Source organism: Halyomorpha halys, unplaced genomic scaffold (genome assembly GCF_000696795.3).
Source record: "Halyomorpha halys isolate HHAL.00 unplaced genomic scaffold, Hhal_1.1 Scaffold284.1, whole genome shotgun sequence".
Taxonomy (NCBI): domain Eukaryota; kingdom Metazoa; phylum Arthropoda; class Insecta; order Hemiptera; family Pentatomidae; genus Halyomorpha; species Halyomorpha halys.
Window position 1 is genome coordinate 805,974 of NW_027105232.1, and position 15,367 is coordinate 821,340.

General features: G+C 29.8%; 1 protein-coding gene and 1 pseudogene across 1 annotated transcript in view; one reads left to right on the forward strand and one right to left on the reverse strand.

Moving 5' to 3' along the window:
* The window catches only part of lama (lamina ancestor), a gene marked incomplete at its 3' end in the record, with an annotated part of 59,409 nt that overhangs the window by 41,374 nt on the left and 2,668 nt on the right, over nucleotides 1–15,367 (reverse strand). The window contains 3 exon segments of the mRNA XM_067049808.1: nucleotides 1,239–1,309; nucleotides 1,385–1,435; nucleotides 1,511–1,611.
* Nucleotides 2,021–2,645, forward strand: LOC136796305 (protein GVQW3-like; annotated as a pseudogene).

A 15,367-nucleotide genomic window follows, 5' to 3' on the forward strand; every position in this document is an offset into this window, starting at 1 on the left:
GAAACATTACGGATGGTATGGGTAAGGAGTTCCAAAATGAGGTAGCTCGGACAGCAAAGGAGTTTACAATAAGGGTATTCATGATCTTTAGTTTAACATGTTAAAGCGTGTTAAATGGAGAAATATTTCCTTCGTTTGCTATGTTAAAACGATATAACATATAACATGGCTAACATTCTGTTACTAGATCTGCTATATAGAGAATGACGTCACGCAACAGACCAGCTGAGCTTGTCACCGTTTTTTTTGTTATGTTAGGTTACCTTTTCGTAGTTTGTGTATTAATATTGTTTTGGGAGTTTATAAAACTAATAAAGAAATGGAAGACAACAATAATAATGTAGTGACAGTTGTCAATTATTCCTTTATTCTTTTCCTAACAAGATACAAAATCAACAAGGCACTCAGTGGCCAAACTCCCACTTTTCACTCACTTTAGACTTGTAATAAATTACTAAATCAAAGTTTAGAAGTAAACCATAACATGAAGTTTTGGAAGGAAAGGTTATGAAACAAGTTGTTCAGAAAATCCGCTAGGATCTCTTATGCATTTAACATGATTTTACAAAGGGCTGCTCACAATCCTATACTTATAACATTCAATATTCATCATGAATACCCCTAATAGAGGCAGTTATATGGGAATGGGTGCAGTGTACAAGTGTGTAGAGGGTTGGGATCTTGTTTTTTACAGGTGAATGGATAAACGTGGAGCGAGGAGGTCAATGACACAGCAAGGTTTTTTGGTTATTAGAGATTGAAATATAAATGTGTCAAGAAGGTGATACTGGGAGGGAGCCAACTTTGCTCGGAATAGTAATGTGACCTATGGGAACGCCTGGAAATACCTAAGATGAATCTTATAAATCAGTTCATTAATCTATTTCGTCTCATTTCTTGTTCAATCCATAGCCCTTCATACAATTAACATACGTAGTCGAGATGTGGGAGAATAATGAGGACACTAGAAGGGGAATATGATGGAAACTGCAACTCGTAAGGAGATGCCCCATTATAAAATAATTCATGGGGTGTTTAACAAGGTTCAAATTGAGCCCCAATGAACATCTATACGTCAAATAGTTCCCAAGTGAATGAACTATTCTCAAGATATGACTATGATATGATTAAAAAAAAAAAGTCAATAATATCAGTACGGCTCTGCTTAGATACTAGTTATTTTAAATGAAATTCCAACCTAGTGATAAATGGGCTAAAAATAAATTAAATAAAATTACCTTGAAAACTTGTTAAAACGAAAACTCTCCCTTTCGGGTCCTCAACAAAAATCTCCTTCAGAACTGCAAAACTACAAATGAAACTAAATCAAAACAATGTAAAAACACAAATAAGATTTTTAATTATATTTCTTTAGCCTTCTTACCTCCTTGATGAACTGAATACTTGCCACTCAAGGTTTACGGACCTAGTCAAGCTAGAAAAAAATAAATAAATAATTTTAAAAGTGTATATGTATATAGTTAGATCGAAAATTAATAGCGGTACAAACCTTTAAAATAAATGAAAATTCCCAAAGGTAATTCCAGCTTGTTCAGTCCCTGTTGGGATCCTTGGAGTCCCACCACCAGGAGAGACCTCCGTTATGGTGATCTGTAAGGCAAGTTGAATTATTAATATAAGCATTATAATTGATACTGTATAAAATATAAGTATTATATTTATTGTTATTAATATAATTCCATGATCACTGACTAAACTGTCCATAAAGTAAACAGAACAGTTAATAAACGATTCTCAATAAACGTCGGGCAAACGTCCGATGGGTAGACCGAAACATAGATGGGAGGATTGCATTAAAACGTATTTATTAGAAAGGTTTGGAGGGATATGAGGGTGGTCTGTTCCGACCGCAACGTGAAGATGGCAACACTCGCAAATAAAAGCAAGTAAATTTCGTTGTTCATCTGTTGACAATTACCAATTATTATTAACAATTAAGTTTCAGCCATTTTGGACGCGCAGTGTTTATGTAATAGTCGTTTGAGTGAGTTTTGTGAAAATGGACAAAATCGAGTATCGAGCTGTCATTAAACATTTGATTTTGGAAGGCAATGCTCCTACGCAAATCAAAGATGAATTGGATTCTGCGTATGGGGACTCTTCACCATCATTTACCACAGTGAAATTTTGGGCAGCTGAATTTAAACGTGGCCCTAAGAGCTTGGGAGACGATGAACGTTCGGGACGGCCAAAGACTTCAACTACCCACGAAAATATCACCAAAGTTCACCAAATGGTGCTAGACCAGCGCCGAATTAAAGTGAGAGAGATAGCAGAGGTTATGAACATGTCAAAAGGACGTGTTTGTTACATATTAAATCAACATTTAGAGAAAGCTGTTCGCACGTTGGGGGTGCTGCGTTTGCTCACGTTAGACCAAAAATGTGTTCCAGTGAACATTTCCAACGTTCTGATAGCGCAGTTTAGGCGCAATACATCCAAGTTTTGGTGCAGATTAATTACTGTAATTGAAATTTGGATACACCATTATACGCCCGAAACAAAAGTACAGTCCAAACAGTGGACTACAAAAGGGTAACCGGCTTAAAAAAAAAACAAAAACTGTTTTCTCGACCGGGAAAGGGTTGGCGACTGTTTTTTAGGATAGTCATGGAGTTAATTAATTTAATCTACTATCTTTAAAAAGAAAAAAAACATTACAGGAACATACTACGCATCATTACTTGACAAGCTGAAGTCAGAACTTACGGAAAAACGGCCACCTTTGCAGAAAAAGAAAATGCTGTTTGACCAAGACAACGCACCGTCTCATACCTCAGCGGTTGCCATGGCGAAAATCCACGAACTACGGTTTGAACTGCTTGATGTAGCCCCAAGCGACTTCTTTTTGTTACCTCATCTAAAAATTGCGCTCGGAGGACAGAGATTTTCGTCAAATGAAGAGGAAATCACCTCCGTAACAATTATTTTGCAGAGAAAAACGCCGAGTTCTTTTTGGACGGGTTACAGAGATGGGAGCATCGCTAGGAGAACTGTATAGAGTTACAGGGAGACTATATTAAAATAAAAGAAAAATTTCAGAAAAATGTATTTTTTTTTTGTTAGGTCGGAAACTTTTCAGACCATCCTCGTATGAAGAGAGTGATTAAAGTATCGGCCTTCGTTAGACCTTCATTATTTATTTATTTACCAATTAAAATGTCTACTATTATAACAATCCTGTTACTATTTTATGCGACGACGTTAATTCTACGTCATTATATTTAGCATGAATTTAATAAAATATTAAAATATTGCTACCAGCTACGATGACTATAGGGAGGTTTCTCCACTTGCTACTTCGCCAATGAAATAATAACAGAGGCAAAACCCCTGAAGGACCCATCACCCACTTTGGAAGGCTTCCTTGATGCGATGATGGTTATGTGATATCGTATGAGATAGTTTTGTCTAACGTCGTCGAGGTTAGGCCGAGTCAAGAAGCGTCAAGGTTCGAACAGTCGGCTCAGGCCGAGACCTAGTTTTTGTAATGAATAATCAGTTTTTTTGTATATTCAATTTCAATATATTCAATTCTAATTCCATAGATTCAAAAGTTGAGGAGTATTTGAAATGCTTAAATTTTTGTTTAAAATTATTGTTTCCGCTTCGGACGCATAATTGAAGTGATTTCCGTAACCATCTACCATGAGTTTTAAGCAGCCTTTTTATGCCTTATGTTTATAAATACGTCTATTTATTTAAACTTTTAAAATTAATACACAATATCTCAGGTGTTCTAAATCACTAAACTCAAAACGAAAGTATCTCTACTTTTATTTATGAATTAACAATTGATTTTTTTTTTTTTATTCTAACAAAAATTATCCAAATAGACTAGACCTTCTTCATTAAAACTTTAAGTTTTGGCCGATCTGGTACTCACGGAATTATGTTAAAAGGATTGTGAATAATGAAGAAATGTTTTGTGATCCATTTAATCAGGGTGTGATTGGTGAAATATTTTGAAAGATATCGATAAGTTCTTTGCAATGAAACATTTACAAAATATATTTGTAAAAAAAAAATATTTAATTTGATTTATTTTATTTTTGATTGAAAGAAAAAATCAATTAATTATACTTCCTAAATCGGAAATACACATACAGCACTATTTTGATCTAAATTTAAATTTCCTGTTGCTGTGAGTTGGCCCTAACGTTCGAGATAAGAAATACTTTTTTTTTTAATAAACCAACATTGGCGTAGGCAGTGGGGAGTAGGAAATTTTTGGGACCCTAAGAAAAAATAAATAAAATAGTGAACTTATTTGATAGATGATTTCTTTCTGAAAACATGCTATAATTTAGGAAGATAATGACGGTGTGGTGAGAGATAATCATCAGAGATAAGTGCATAACTGCCTTATATTATTAAACCTTGTTGTTAACGATTTAAATTCAGTCCTTTCATATTTCAATTTACAGGTAATAAAAATTTTAGAAGTAATGATTGAATTTTATGAATTAGAAATAAAATGGCGGATAAATGGATATTTCTTGAAACGCCGAATTAGATGTCTTCCTTTTACCCACTATTTCATGATGCTTTGCATGTGTTTGTGTAATGGGCTGAGACCTGGCCCCCACCCCACAGGCGAAATCCTGCCTATGCCCATCTATATAAGTATATTAAGTAAACTAATATAAGTATTTCAAGATTAAAAATCCATTTTATGATACATCTAATATTTTTAACACAAAAATAAATACGTCATAATTATGAAGGAATGTGAGACCATATTTTTTATTTAAGTCTTTTCATCTATTTTAAAGTTCCTTAGGCCTTTTTTAGGCAGCTAAGAGGTCTTATTAAAAGTGATGGCGGATAAAACAGAATTGTGTATTTTAAATTTATATTATATATATTGAAATTAAATAATGATTTATAAACACTGAATTGATTCATTATTAATACCTAATAATAACGAAAGTAATAAAGATTATATCTTTTGTGAGGATGATATTTATACATATATTGTATTTTAGCATTATTAATGTAGTTTATTATTTCAGTATTTAATTTAATTTTTGTTTCGTTTTTATTATATTAATTGAAATCTAGTTTTTACAAATTTTAATGAAAATATAATTGAATGCGCACATTATAGAATGTAACGTTTGTACTAAATCTGAAGCTTGTAGTTAACGATCATTTGAGTCGTTGAGAGGTAAAATGGATATCATTCTGTTGTCATTATAATCAATCTTGATTAAAAAAAAAAATTAATTAATTAATTAACTTCAAATTCTCTTACATTGTTGAGTATTGTGACGGACCAATTCTATGAGATAAAGTTTCTATTCATTTGCATAAATTTTAATGAACTTCCACCAAGTGTTGAATATATCAAAATCCTAGGTTTATTGACTTGCAGAACTTATCCATTCTATGTCTCATTTAATATATTGCTTACTTCCGTGGGGTTTACATAAGAATAAAAAATAATAATAATAATAAAATTAAATCTGTACCGCTACAACCCACGAAGGGTTGGGGTGCAGTACTTTGTAAAGAATTGACCAACGGTAGTGCAAGGAGGTGATATTGATCAGAATCAAGCTCGACCGCCAGATTTCATTAATTTGTTATTACATATTTTTTTATATAGTTTGAACGATAACTTCTAATGTTTGACAATATAAATAAATATTTTTATAAAATATTATACTAAAGTAGTTTAGGGAGGTAGTGACGTACCTCTTTCTAGATTATTTGTAAATAGCTAAAAAAAAAATTCTAGCATAAAAGATAAATGCAACTACTCCATTTTTTTTTTAATTGGACCTTGACATAAATCGGACGATTGCTATTAGAGTAATATCGATTGGTTGCACTTATTGCAGATGCTATTAATGAACACCACAAATGGCCTAAATATATCTTAGCTAAGTAATTCTCAATATAACTGTCCAACCACAGTTCGTCATCTCATGTTACGCCTCCTGCCTTCATTAAGATAGATGTTAGAAAAATATCACTGAACTGTAATTCAAACGCTCAAATCCTATAATTGTAGTATAGAATTATTGAATGCTCTTAATTTAAAAAGTAGATAATTGTGTAATTAATTATTGTAATAAAACATAACAAAGTCGTGTAAGATATAATAGGAATCGGGAGAGATCTGGCACGCGCGGCTGCCACCCACTTATAAAATTCTTTCGTAGTTCATATTTACACATTTCTATTTACCATTAACGATGCAAATTGGTTAATTATTTCAAATAAACAAGGTTTAAGGTGTTTTAGGGGAAGACTTTTTAAAAAATCGGCATCCAAGCCCTGCCAGAATATTTCAATTATGATAAGACCAAACTAACATTGAAGAGCATTCAGTTTTACATTGATACACCAACTTTAATCGGAGTAGCTAGATCCATTTTTAAGAAAATCGAAAATGTGTAAAGTCGATCCTATAAAGTGACACATCCGCTAAGTCGATTTCGTCGACTAGTTTTGTCTTAAATTTTATTAAAAGTTATTGTAACATCCCGGGACACAAAAGTAAAAAAAATCAGTTTCATAAGACTTACTGTCTTTGAGCTAGCTCCGATTTTGTAAGGCTTTGCTATTTGGTCTGGAGGAACCTCGGAACCTGTATTTCCCTCGTAATTTTTAACGATCGCGTTATTTCACCTTAGACATATAAATCATATAGTAAAAGTAAAAAGCAATCCAAATCGGTCTACTCCAAATCCGTTTTTATAATTCTAAAACAATATATCTTTCAGAACATTGTAGATGCTCTCAGAACTTCAACTGTTGACAAATACTAACGAAAATATATATATATTTTTAACTTATATAACTAATATTTTAACTTTCCACCCAAAGCATTAAAGTGGTTAGGCAAGGCCAAGGCACATTATATAATTTATTGTTTATAAATAATTTATAATTTTATATAATAATGAATTAAATGATTAATTTAAATAATACTTAAATTATTGTATGATAATTGTTTTTTTAATTAAATCTCGGCCTTTTCCTCATCAGTAGAGCATTACATGCAATAAAGCCAGGGATTTAATATAATAAGATATCAAACTGAATGATTTGTTGCTGGTTTTTATCCTCTTAAATCTCTACAAAATACTGATAGATTTCGCAAAACTTTATCCTATTTGTGAAAGTAGAATTTGGTGTGTATCTTGGAAAAAATAAAATGTTTATCAACAATTATACCATCGCGCGGTTGCTGACTATCGATGGACATCGAATATTCACAAAATATTGCTTATTCTTCGAAATTGTTTTGATTAAATAATATTTTTAATTAACCTATATACCACAATTCATATTTTTTCATCAAAGCCTGTTTCAGTGAATCCACTTATTCTGTTTTAAAACTAAAAAAGTTGATTCGATTTTTTTTTTAAATTAAAACCATGTAAACATGAGCTGACATTAAAAGTTATTATTAATTATTTGTTTCTATTAATTTCTAATAAATAGCATTATTACAATTTATAATGAATCCCTTGATGATTTTCATAGTTAAATCTTCTATAAGAACGTTTAAAGATTTCTCGTAAAATGTTTACTTTAATTACACTGATTTTTCTGAAATATAATAAAAAAATAAACAGTAAAAAAAAAAGTATATATTAACTTATGTAATAAAATAATAAGTAATAAAAACGACGGCTCTTAATAAATACTTATGTACTGTTTCAGTTCCTTCTTTATCCGCACCTGAACCATCAACCATCTTCTTAGATTCATAAAATATTTTTGTATTACCTGTGTCGTTATAGTCATAAAATATTAATTAAATGGACCAAAAAAGTATATTCTATAATAATATTAAATTCTAAATCTAATTATCCATGATGTTATATAAGTAATTATGGGTTGTAACAAGTTAACAGCCTACATAGTTTAACCGATAAATAGTAAATGAGAGATTAAAGTTAATTAATCACATTTTAATCATGTATTTTATATATTAATTAATAAAAATAAAGTTAAAAGAATTACTATTGTTGATTTTGTATAAGCGAAATCATGAATTACTTAAATTAATTAAAAAATATTTACGTACATCGGTTTCTATCAACATCAATCTTTCTTGAAGAAATCGTATTCCTCAGTTCAATTTTTATTCGTTTTTATTTTTGGATCAAAGGAAGTAAGGAGGAACACAGCTTAACAGTCTTGTAACAGGATATTTCATTGGTTGAAATAATAACCAAACCTTGTCTGGTAGTAATACTATAATAGTCACTAATCTGGATTATCTCTTTTTTAATTTGAAATTTATTATTTAAATTTAATTTTAAAAGAAATATAATAGTCACATAAACCTCTCAACAAGACAAGCTAAAATAATTCTTTGTGAAGTTCGCGAAATTAAACCTCAATTCAAGTAAAAAAAAAACAATATTTTAACAAGTAAACGAGAAAAAAAAGTAAAAACATACAAATTGGCATATCTGTTAAATTAAATTAGCAATTTAAATCACCGCTTGCGAAATTTCAAAGTTAAATAGTTCAAAATATCAGTCAGACAATTTTAGGAAAAACCACCGATCCTCATCTCACAGGTTTAGATATATATTCACGATATGATTTTATTTACGGTAAATTATAACTTTAAAATAATTTCCATGGCTGCCATGCCTGGTTCAATACACATAACATTGTTGAAATTTTTCTTTTGTATGTATGAGTATTCTGAACATGAGTATTAGATGAAATAGAAAGAGGATTATTACCAACCTGTTAGTAGAGCGTTTATTGACCTTACATAATGATGGAATATGGTCCGAACGATTGTCAAAAAAGGAACTCGAAAAGGCAAAAATATTTATTACCTACAAAACTAAAAACAAAATAGAAGTAAAATTAAAAATATTTTAAACAAGATAGGAGTATACGATGACTTGAGTGGGGGAAAACGTAGGTAAATAATAAATAATTTTGAACTATTTGATTTCCTTTTTCGGATGCCACCCGGATCATGTTCCTTTATTTTGTATGAACCCCTAAATTATTATTGACGTCATATCGTGATCAGAAATAACTCAACCAAAAAGGATCTCATTAGTTCCACAGACGTAAGGAATCCTTCGCCTTGCCATCGAGTGTAATCACAGACCAAGGTTGCTTTGGTTAGGTTATTGTAAAGTAATTTCCAATAAAGGATAATAGCATTTCCAACGATATCAATAAAAATAAGGTATTCAATAAGCTGTAACAATAAAAAGTAATAGGGAAATCCCCCGTAGTCAATAGAACCTCTAGGAGTCCTCTTTTGAATGTGCTTCAGGCCCAACTTATTGTTAGTGATCCAAGAAAGGATCCAATATTTAATACTACTCTAGTGAACCTTTAATAGAAAAAATTAATTTATAAAAGGAACATGGTCCGGGTACGGTCAAAGAAATACTCAAGTAGTGATTAACTATTTATATTGAGCTTCCATCAGGGCTGAAAGAGATACAAGAACATAAATGAACAGAGTAAATAAAAATTTTTAAGTTTTAGACAATAAATGAAATCGAAAAAACAAATAACAGATAAAAAAAAAAGAAATATAAAATACAGTACAAACTAAGAGATGGAAAAAGGGAATTAAGAAATAAAATTATCCTATGTATTTTATATTTCTTGTTTTTTTTATCTTATTAAGTGTCTAAAACCTTTTAGTATTCTTATGTAATTTTTACGTTTCATTGTACATCTTTTTAATTTTTCATTCGCTTTGTTGATTTATCATTACATTATTTAAGTGTTTGTATCTTTTTTAGCCCTGATGATGCCCTGCAATGTGGGGCCAAACGTTGGCTCAATATAAATAGTTTAATCACTATTTGAGTTTTTCTTTGACCGCACGCTGACCATCTTCCTTTCATACAAACGGTCAATCTTCCAAAAAATATTTTATATATTTTCGAAATTCCACATCCAACTTCATACAATGCCCGGTGCTGCCATATTTAGTTATATGGAATGGTTGGTACAAGCTGGCCTGGATTTGTGGCCGGCTCTTCAAAAGTCGGGTTTGAGCACAAATCGAGCGTTTTTTTGGCAAATCCTTCAGCTGCATCCACATGTTTATGCTCAGTTAGTATTGTTTTAGAACCACCTACAGAAAACTCCGAGTTATAGTTAAATGAAGAAATTCTAAACCTACAGAATCAATAATTAACTCTATTTTAAGATTGAATATTTTTAAATTTTATTAATCAGGTGTCTAATTAATTAATTAAAATGTATTAATTGGTGTGAATACATTGATAAGAATCTTGTCGATTAACTTAGTGGTTTATTTTTTATTTAACATAGCTCAAATATACATTTATAAGACTATAATATACATTATATTATATATCTCGATAGTTAGAATAACAAACATCTCATAAAATTTTTCCCACGAAAGTTGAATTTTATCTAGTAGCATACTTAAGAATGTTTATCATCTACCATCACCTTTGTCGATATTTACATTTCCTTTCATATCACTTATCTTTATTTTTATAAAGAAAACAATGTAAATCGAAGGTAATGTCTACAAGAATCCGACGTCCACGATATGTCTCTGGAACATATTTCTACAAGCGTTATAGTACAAGAGCCGGGAAGGAAAAAACGGCAGTTATCTCACCCTAATTTCTGATTACTTTAATGAAAACTAGATATAATTACTAGTCTAAACTGATGAGTCTGCCAAGTATAGGTAGGGGGAATAAAAAATGGCGGCCGTTTCAAAAACTTAAAAAAATATTAATTTTTTATTCGGAGCTCTATATCTTAAAAACTACCAACAACACTAAAAAATCTAAAAGAATAATAAATTTGCTGAAATATTAGCCCTAATAGAGGAGCTATTTATCGGAGCCCAGAATAAAAAATTAATTATTTTTAACGTTTTGAGACAGCCACCATTTTTTATTCCCCCTGCCTATACTTGGCAGACTCATCAATTTTGACCAGAAATTATACCTAGTTTCCAATTAAGTAATCTAAAATTGGGGTGAAATAACTCATTTTTTTCTCCTCTTGGGCTCTTGTTCTATTAGAATACCGGTATTTGTTATTCTATTTATTTGCAAAGCATTTGTAGGAATTTAGCTTTTGCAGTAAGCGGCAAACTTTTAAGTTTAAATACGTTCCAAAAACGAGAATTATTTTTTTATTTTATTTATTCAGTACTTTGTAAGGAAGTACTATTACTAGACTAACGGTTACGCAAGGAGGTGATTTAGGTACAAGCACGCTGGACTGCCAAATATCTACCCTATTAAGAGCACTTTATGAAGTTGAATGGACAGCGGAGGGCTTCTGAACCCACAGGCCTGACTCACGGCTAAAGTGAAACAGAAAATAATTATCTACTACAGCCGGATTCGAACCCTTGTCCTTTAATTGGCTTACCACTAAGCTACCTACTCCCGTTCCAAAATATTATTGGATTAAATTTATTACAGGGTTTATAATATCAATGTTTCATTATCTATAAAATGCTGAGCTGAATTTACAATCGAAATCATTTTCTCCTTTCTAAATCCCGATTATAAATCCTGCTTATCTTAATATAGTCTAATACATGAATTCTTTTATTTTATCTTATAAGGTAGATAATGGAGTCTATAGTATTATTTATATTACGTTTCAACTGCCAAAACTTAAGCATTAGTCATTGTAGTCGTACAGGAACTTTCTATTTGTTTAAACACTTTCATATTTTACGAGTCTCATTCCTAAAGATTTCATTACGAGCTCAGTTTTCGGCTATTTTTCAATTTTTTTTTTCAGTAAAAAAAAAATTGCTCTTCCTCACGACATCAAAAGAGAGTATCTTCAGTCTTTAGCTATAACATTTTCTGTTAATAGAAGCATCTCTGTCGATTCAATAGTCCAAGAAGAATGTAGTCTCTTGTCAAAAAATACGTTGTATTCGAGTAGTCCCTCTACAAAAATCTTCAATATTCAAACTTTGAAAACACCATCAGCAACAGAAGAGAACTAAAAAAGAAATATTTCTCTGGGTACTTTCTTTCTTCTATGATTACCAATAACTGATTTTGATGCACTAAATAGACCATATCTGCTTGTAGTTTTTCTTAACTCCACATAATTATTCATTATATAACGATTAAAATTAGCTATATTATAGATTGCCCAGATATGGGCAAAGAGTTATAGTTAATACTAATTGCTAAAATTGCCATGGATACGACCCTTAATCATGAATGAACCATTGATAATTAAATATTAGCTATCAGTTTCAACTACAACTAATTTTTGCCCAACTCTGGCTATATTATGTGTGTATGTGTTTTTAATTATAGATATTACTTATTTAGATACTTATTTCTATTGTATTCTTGTATTATTTTGTTGTATGGTATCCTTAAGCTACTTTTTAGTTTTAACGATATTATTATTATATTATTTTTTATATTGGATATCATGTTACATATTATTGTTTGTAGTATAATATTATATATTTTATCCTTTTTTTTAATCAAGTTCATTATATACTTATTATGAATTGATTATTATTAATTCACTAATTGTAAATTTACATCATTGTGATACAGTTCATAAGTTCTTTCAATTATTTTTATTTTATCTTTATTTTAGTATTTGTTAATTGATTTATTATTTTTATCGCAAGATATTAATTCATATTATACTGATATAGCTTATAAATCGTAGTAGCATCCACAATGACCTAATAGTCGAAATTGTAACTAATAAATTTCATTTATGTCTATCAGTTTTCTATGTTGTTTTGGCACAGTCCGACAGATGTTGTCATCTAGTCGGACGCTCGATGTAATTTTCTAAATCAATAAATAAATAAAAAACAAAACAAACAGAAACTGCTTACGTCAATATGAGGGATACCGGGCCGCAGTAAAACTAAATTAATTTATTTACAATATTCTATTTTATCCTTAAAACTTTTAAACATTTAACATCCTCTAATAGCAGAATATCTGTCAGAACAGGTAATAATTTAAAACCCTAGCTTTTATCAGATTAAGATATAGCCCATACTAGCAACAACAGACGAATCTTATTTCTAACTTTTGCCTTTAATTTTAACTTTATCTTATCTAGATCTATAATTTAATTTTAAGTAATTGTATCAATCCTTATAGTATTGGAAACAACTTAAGTAAGAATTGTTAAATACTGAATTTTGTTATAGAATTACTCCCATTGTAAAAATGGTGGTTGCAAGGAACATAGGCATTTAAATACAGACTGTATGAAATTTTTTTAACAATGAGAAAACAAAACTAAAAACTTAATTTCGAACATATATTTTAAGTTTTCGAGTAAAAAAAAGTTTTGAGAATTTCGAAAGGGAACTTGGTACGTCTAAGTCATGGCGAATATGGTTTCATTTGGTATTGAAGTCGTCTTTGATAATTTCATAATTAACTCTGAAATTTCCCTATGAAAAGAGCTATTTCCAATTATGCAATCTCACAGAAAATCTAATATTAAAACGATCTTGCAACAGTGTTTTTCTGATCCGACGCTTCTAACGCGTGTAAATCGCTAAAAATCACAAATTTTGACTTCATTATTTCAAATTGGGTGCAAATGATGCGAAAAATCGGACAAAGAATAAATTCGTTTAGAAATTAAATTTCTTGTAAATTGAGGAAATTGTTTCTTGAAGCGTTATCATAATGATCGGTATTTGAGTGGGATTCTTGCAGACAATTGAATTTTCAACTGATTTTGATTGATTTTTCTTACCATTTACGCGCAAATTATCAAAATATACGTAGACATTTAAATGTTTTCAATTTTCTTAAAGCTCTTCAGTTTAAGGTTTCGTTTTATAATAAACGATAAAAACTCCGATACAAGTCCAGTATAGAGAAGATAAAATAATAACACAATTGAAAATTAACACACGTTTGATAACAATATAATGGACTCGGTATTGTATTATCGTGTAAAATTTTCGAAGCTTTGATCTTATTTCTTTAACATAACCCCAAACATTATCAAAAATTCAACATGATGTATTTAAGAAAATAAAAACAAAAATTTATCATTGATCTCTCAGTATTAATAGCCATTCAATTTTAAAAACGTTTCCACAAAAAAATAAGTAACAAGCATCCTTCAGATAATTAGATAACTTATTCACCAATTATTGTAACAAATACGTAATATAGAAAATATCTAGTGCTATTTACTTGTTAAACGTAAATTTAAAGTTTATTTAGCAATAGTGAATTAAAATTATTTGTTTTAATTTATTTATTTCAAACAGCGCAACAAAAGATTTTTTTTGTGAAATTCGATTTTAAAAGAATAAATAGGTTGTTCATGATTTTTTGTTTCAAAAATTTTAATACAATAAATATCCGGTTAGACGAATTCGCTCTATAATCTTTCATAAAACAAACGCAGAGCTGAACAATACAGACGGTTACAATACCAAGGCATTATAAATAAATAAAGTTTATACTTTGCATCTAATAACGAAACAAAATATAGGTAATATATCACGCCAGTCAAATTCTTAAAATAAAAATCCAAACAAAAACATAAATTTTTATTTATTATTAGCTGAGTACATAGAATGATCTAAAAATCAGTAGGCGTCAATGTGACCTAAGGTCGTTATTAGATGAAATTTGAATGAAAAAGAAAAAGCTTTTCCTTGAGTATTGTTATAAAGATTAAAAATAAGGCAGCTAAAAATTAAATTTTGATTTATTTAAAGAACTAATTAATATTGATTAAATATGAGTGAAAACCTCTTAATTTATATAGATTTATAACAGTAATCAAAGTTTCTAAAAATAAATCTTTTGTAAAATATTAAGTCATACATTGTGGGTGTAAAAGTTCCGAGGAAAAGAAAATATGACCTCGGTATGAAAAAACGCTGGGAATAATCAGAATTTAATATAAATCATTACAAATACTTCCAACAGTTTTACATCTGAAAATATATTTCAATATTCAGACTGGGGTGGAGAGGAAAATGTTTTAAAAAATGCCGTTATAAAGATAACAGAGGATTATATATAGAATAAAACTGTAATCATTTTTATTGCACTTAGTTTATAGTTGATTATTGTTTGAAAAAAAAAGAGGAAAAACAAAATTTATTTTTGTATTATTGTTAATATGCAGTGGTGTATATACATCCAATCATGGTTAGACAAGGATGCAGTGTGTTCTAGTAACCCGATATATTTAGGCAGCATTACCGAATAAAGGATCTCTTTTTAGACAATTTTATATTGAAAAATGTGTACTTGGTTAATGGTGTAGTGTGTTAATGGAGTCCAAAATATTTTTTTCTTAATCATTTTGATTAAGAATTTTATATAATATTTTAGAAAATATAATA